We start from the raw sequence: 6,000 nt of genomic DNA, 5'->3' as shown, positions 1-6,000 counted from the left end.
GTTCCAGAGTATTGTGATATTATAGTGGAACAGATTAGCTGTACTTTATTTCCGACTGATGTTACCCTTTGTTAACTGATAATTAAACGTGTTTTTGTAAAGATTATAAAGTTTAATGTTTTAGTTCCAGAAGTTAAATGCTTTTTATTTTGTTTGCTAGATTTTTTAAGGGCTATTATGTTATGTTCGATTGTTATAAATACAATATAAGATTCATTAAGTTGTATGAAATAAGTAGATTTTACATTGTTCGTTGTACATATTTTGTCAATTCTCCTTGTAAAAAAATAAAATAAAATTAATTTGATTTGTTTATTATTTTTGTGATAGGGTGTGTATGTCATTTTTACAAAAACTGTGATTTTTCTTTTAAGCAATAACGTAATAGATTTAAAGAAAATTCAGTGAAAATAACAGTTACTGTAATATATTAATTTTGAATATTATTGTTAATATTCAAATAATATTAATTTTGATGTACAGTACTCTGAATATTTTTGGTGAGCGTAATGAATTCATTTGAGTAAAATTGTTATTTATTTATGATTTTTACTGAGGAAATTGTTCAAAGTAAATTTAGACAAAGTTACTTTCTAGTTTTTTAATTGTGTTAATCTTATCTAAAGATAAACGTAGCAGATGTACGTTTCTTAATGTTAGTAATGTTAAGATAAAGTGAAAAATTGTTACATTCCTTTTAAAAATAAATGTTTAGGTATACAGGTTTAATAGATTTAAAATAAGTCACTGGCTTGCATTTATTATATTTAGAGTAGTTTTTGTTGCATTAAGCGTGAATGGCGTTTACAAAAATCTTAATTCCTGAATCAAACAGATTTATGCGTAAAAAACAACCTTTTAACAGTTTTGTTAAATTGTCAACAGAATTAATGATGGGTTTTCACATTCCCTATAACATTGATATTTTAATGTGTTTTTTACCATATAGTCAGGCCCGTTTTTGACCATGTCAGCACCCTAGGCACAACTAATAGTAGCGCCCCTTTGCAATATATAACAGGGTGACCACCAACCGGGAAATCCGGGAACTAAGCGTGAATTTTTTTGAACCGGGAATTATGTGTAAATTTTTTATTTCTACCTGGAATTGTCAATTTACAACAGTGACGTTTCCGTGGCCACGGGAGACGGGAGGCGGTAATATGTCTCTACAAGGCCTCGAGGGATGATCGGAACTTTGCCGCGATCGCATGAGGTGATGATAATATCCAAACGACCGCGGGTTATGATCATGATTTTACCGCGATCGCGCAATACGATAATGAGATCCACAGATCCGTGAAGGATGATCAGAATATTGCCGCGATCGCATGAGACGGTGATAATGTCTAAACGACCACGGGATATGATCATGATTTTACCGCAATCGCGCAAGACTATGATAATGTCTAAATGACCGCGGGATATGATCATGATTTTATTGCGATCGCGCAATACGATAATCAGATCTACAGAGCCGCGAGGGATGATCAGAATATTGCCGCAATCACAGAAGGCGAAGATAATGTCCACACAACCGCGGAAAACAGTCAGAAATTTGCCACTATCGCAGAAGACGATAATGATCTCCACATAACTGCGGGATATTATTAACACTTTGCCGTAATCGCGGGAGACAATTACGATGTCTTCACGACAGCGGGAGACGATTACGATGTCTATAGGATCGCGGGAGTTACAATAATGATGTCTACTCTACACGGCTGCGAGAGATGATCAGAATTTTACCACAATCGCATAAGACGATGATAATGTCCACTCAACGACGGGAAAGATCAGAATTTTGCCTCATTCGCGAAAGACGATGATGATCTCCAAACAACCGCGGGAGATGATTACCATTTGCCGCAATGGCGGGAGAGGATGGCAATGCCTCACGACCACGAAAGGTGATGATGTCTTCACGGCTGTAGAATTTTATCATGATCACGCAAGAATATGATAATGTCCACACGACCCCGGGAAAAGATTACAATTTTGCCTCATTCGCGATAGACGGTGATAATCTCATCACGACCGCGGGATGTATTCATATATTGCCGCGATCAAGGAAGACGATATAATTATGTCCACACATCCGCTGGAAATAGTCAGAACTTTGCCGCGATCACGGGAGACGGACGATGATGACGTATATACAACCGCGGGAAATAATTAACATCTTGCCGCAATTGTGGGAGACTGTTAACGTGTCTTCAAGGCCGCAAGGGATTATCAGTTTATCGTGATCGCATGCAAAAACGGCCACAATTTTTTTTCTTTTTTCCAATTTTTTGGCGCCCCCCAAAAAAGCCAATTGCCTCGCGCCCTAGGCACGTACCTACCTTGCCTATTTGGTAAATCGGCCCTGCATATAGTGCCAGTCTAATGGCTGTAGTGAGGGTAGGAACATAATGAGTTTGATTGAAGCAATGTACTCCATTTAGAAGGGCTATAATCTCTGTGTTTTCAAGTGATCTGGAACCTGAAAATCAGAATCTCAGAGTTGTAGTAACACTCAAATAATAACAATACTATAATCAGGATAGCTTCTCTACCATAGGGATATAGTTACTTATTATAAAACTAGTTAACACAGTTAACATAATCTGTTTTTAAAACGGTCATTTAATTTTAAAAGTACTAGTTCAAATTTTATTGTAGACAGCTAGTAGTAACCTTAACCAACAACGAAATACATGATATAAGCCGAGGAACAACAGACTTAGGAGCAGCGAATTTTTTAAGTCCTACAGTTTTAATATTAGCCTATCCTTCTATATTGATTCAGATAAAATTGTTTTTTTTGTATACGAGGGCTATTCAGAAAGTAAGGAAGGTTTTTAAATATAAAAAAAGGAGTAAAAAAAAATATTTTTACTTTACGCACACCTTGAGCTCCGCGGCGTCGTCGAAGCGCTGTGTTGCTAGCCAGGTCTTCATTCTTGAAAACAAGTGAAAATCGCTTGGTGCAAGGTCAGGACTATAGGGGGGGGGGATGAGGAAAAACCTCCCATTTGAATGTGTCAAGGAGTTCTTTGGAACAGTTTGCTGTGTGAGGTCGCGCATTGTCATGCACAAACAAAATTTTTGACATCAATTTCCTTGGCACTTGTTTTGAACTGCTCTCCTAAGGTTGCGCAAAGTTTTACAGTAGGCAGAGTTTATTGTTGCACCATGTTTAAGAAAGTCAATAAAAAGCACACCTTGCCTGTCCCAAAAAACCGTCGCCATAATCTTCCTTGCTAACAATGTTTGAAAATGTTTTCTTGGTTTTTAGGGGGAGCTCGTGCATTCCCACTCCATGGACTGTAATTTTGATTCACAATTACAGTAACGTGTTTAACCCAATTCTCATAACCAGTTACGATGCGATCCAGTAGTGAATCACCTTGTCTGTCGTAGGCATCCAGAAATGTCATAGCTGACCCCCTTCACTGACCTTTATGTAGGCCAGTGAGCATTTTCGGCACCCATCCTGCACAAAATTTGTGGTAGCCTAACCTTTGTGTGACAACTTCAAACAACAAAGTCTGTGCAACTTGTGGGAAACGAGGCGAAAGCTCTGTTATTGTGAATTGGCGGTTTTCGTCAACCTTTTCATCGACTTTAGCGACCAGTTCATCAGTCACAATGCTCGGGCATCCGCTCTTAGCTTTGTCATGAACGTCAGTTCAGCCATTTTTAAACTGGATGCACCATTTTCGCCCAGAACTTTCATTCATTATGTTGTTTCCGTAAACTTCACACACTTAGCGATAAATGTCTATCGGTTTTAGGTTTTTGCCAACAAAAACCGTATTACTAACCACACCTCACAACTGGAGGGATTATCAATCACATCTTCAGTTGAAATTGCGAGAAAACAGGCAGTGCAGGGATGTTCCCGTTGCCACGGCTGTACACCGACTGAGTTGCCGAGTATGCACGCACCAAAATGTACGCGATCGGCATGTGCCTAGTGGTGTCAGAATGAAATGTTCCTTACTTTCTGCATAGCCCCCGCATAATGAAGTCTCAGATATTAATTGATGAACATTTATGACAGGATCTTGTAATGATGAGGGATTTTGATTTCTTCTTTTCAAAACTGTATGATTCAAAAACATGATACCAAGAGAAGTAATCTGCAGTTTATGAATTCTGTTAATTCAGCTTAATACCCAAATATAATAAATCATTTCTACTTTACACAGATGAAAATTGTAGATAGCAAAATGCTGGAGAAAACCCAGTAAGCTATAAGGAAAACGAAAAACAGTGTTATCTATAATGCATGGTGGTATACCTCAAACTAACCTTCTGGTGATTTAGTTAGTTGTTCTACAACTCATGAAATTTATAGCAAATGTTAGATGGAATAATATTGACTCTGCATGAAAACAAATATCCTATAACTGAAGCAATGTAGTTAAATATAGACATTTGTGTCACACTTTTAGTGGAAGAAGATCCTTTAATTCACAGATAGTTATTCTTTTATATAAATCCAATTAGTTTTTTTCTTGTATATGTAGATCTCCTGCCAAAAGTGTGGTTTGAATCAACGATGTGCTACGATATTGTTATTGGTGATTAGATTAGCAGTGTTTGATCCTGTTCCTTCAGAATAGTAATTTGCCTACCAAACATTACACCAGTTATACCTCATGTAAACTGATATAAGTGTAACGAACCCTGCTACAACAGTGTTTTTGTCGAAGTCTTGTAAATTATTTTGTGTTACCATACAAGAAGCCAAGCTACAAGCTATATTGTAAGAGGAGTTGTAATTCACAGTAGATTTAACTAAACAAAATATTACTCGTTATGACTCTATCCTTAACCTAACCTCTCTTTTCCCTAAAGAAAACTATGCATATTGTCTACTTATTCTTAGCGCAAGTCAATTTAATCCCAAACAAAATGTGTTTCCACGTGTTTTTTAAAATCCACTCTGTAGAAATAATAAATTCCATTACCTATTGTAATTGGTGTATTGCTGTAGCCAATTGATGTAGATTTTTAAGTAGTGCTATAAATGTCAGCTTTAAAATATTGTGTCATGTATCGTGAAAAAGATATTGTGGATATCAAAACTCCTATTTTATTAACCAAAGTGCTTTGCTAAACATTTGCAATAATAAACATATTTTTCTAATCCATTGCTGTTCTAAACTTTTATGACATTTAGTTTCTTACAAGTATACATACATTTTTGAATGCTGCGTAACTCTGGTTATCCATTGCCAATTTAATAGAACACATAGTTGTTAGAAAACTGACTTTTAGGAAACTTTATTTTAAAAACCAGAATCAACAAATGTTTTCACGTAATGGTAGGCCTACTTCATAATATTTAATTAAGACATAGAATTAAAATTGTACATATCTTATTTATATATATAATTATATATATTTATATATATATATATATCTTATTTCCATAAATGGAAGAATACAATTGCCTATTTTAAATTATTATAGAAAACACTATTTTACTGATGTATCAATTTTGCTATGATGTCACTTTAGGAAATATCAAACAACATTTCTACAAGTAGTTCCTTCCTAACATAAGCAAAGTTTAACTGCTTTTATATACTTGCAGGAATCTGTTAGAGACAATTTACAAGCAAGACTCCTCTAAATGTTTGTGGTTAATGGTTAGTTATTGCCACTTGGCTGGCATGTTAAGTTGTTGTGACAACTTAGTTCTTCTCTGAACCAATCAAGCATATTCTACTTCTTTTAAGGACTTTTTGAGAGTGTACAACTGTGGCTGCACTATTTCACTCTGAAACATTGTGTCCATGCAATATGCTCGGGGTTTTTCAATTATTTTACAACATTGTAAACAATTTACACACCATAAACAGTTATACCTGACAAATGACAGTTACTGGTTTGAAATTTTTCTCTTGCCAATCATATGTATAACCTTAATAGTTATGACTTATTTTATAGTAAAACCCATAATATCCGGCTACCACGGGCCCTGGCCAGATAAACCAACCAAAA

The sequence above is a fragment of the Macrosteles quadrilineatus genome, unplaced genomic scaffold (assembly GCF_028750875.1).
Source record: "Macrosteles quadrilineatus isolate MER2022 unplaced genomic scaffold, UCM_ALF_1.0 Scaffold_41__1_contigs__length_1036756, whole genome shotgun sequence".
Lineage (NCBI taxonomy): Eukaryota > Metazoa > Arthropoda > Insecta > Hemiptera > Cicadellidae > Macrosteles > Macrosteles quadrilineatus.
This window is presented reverse-complemented; position numbering follows the sequence as displayed.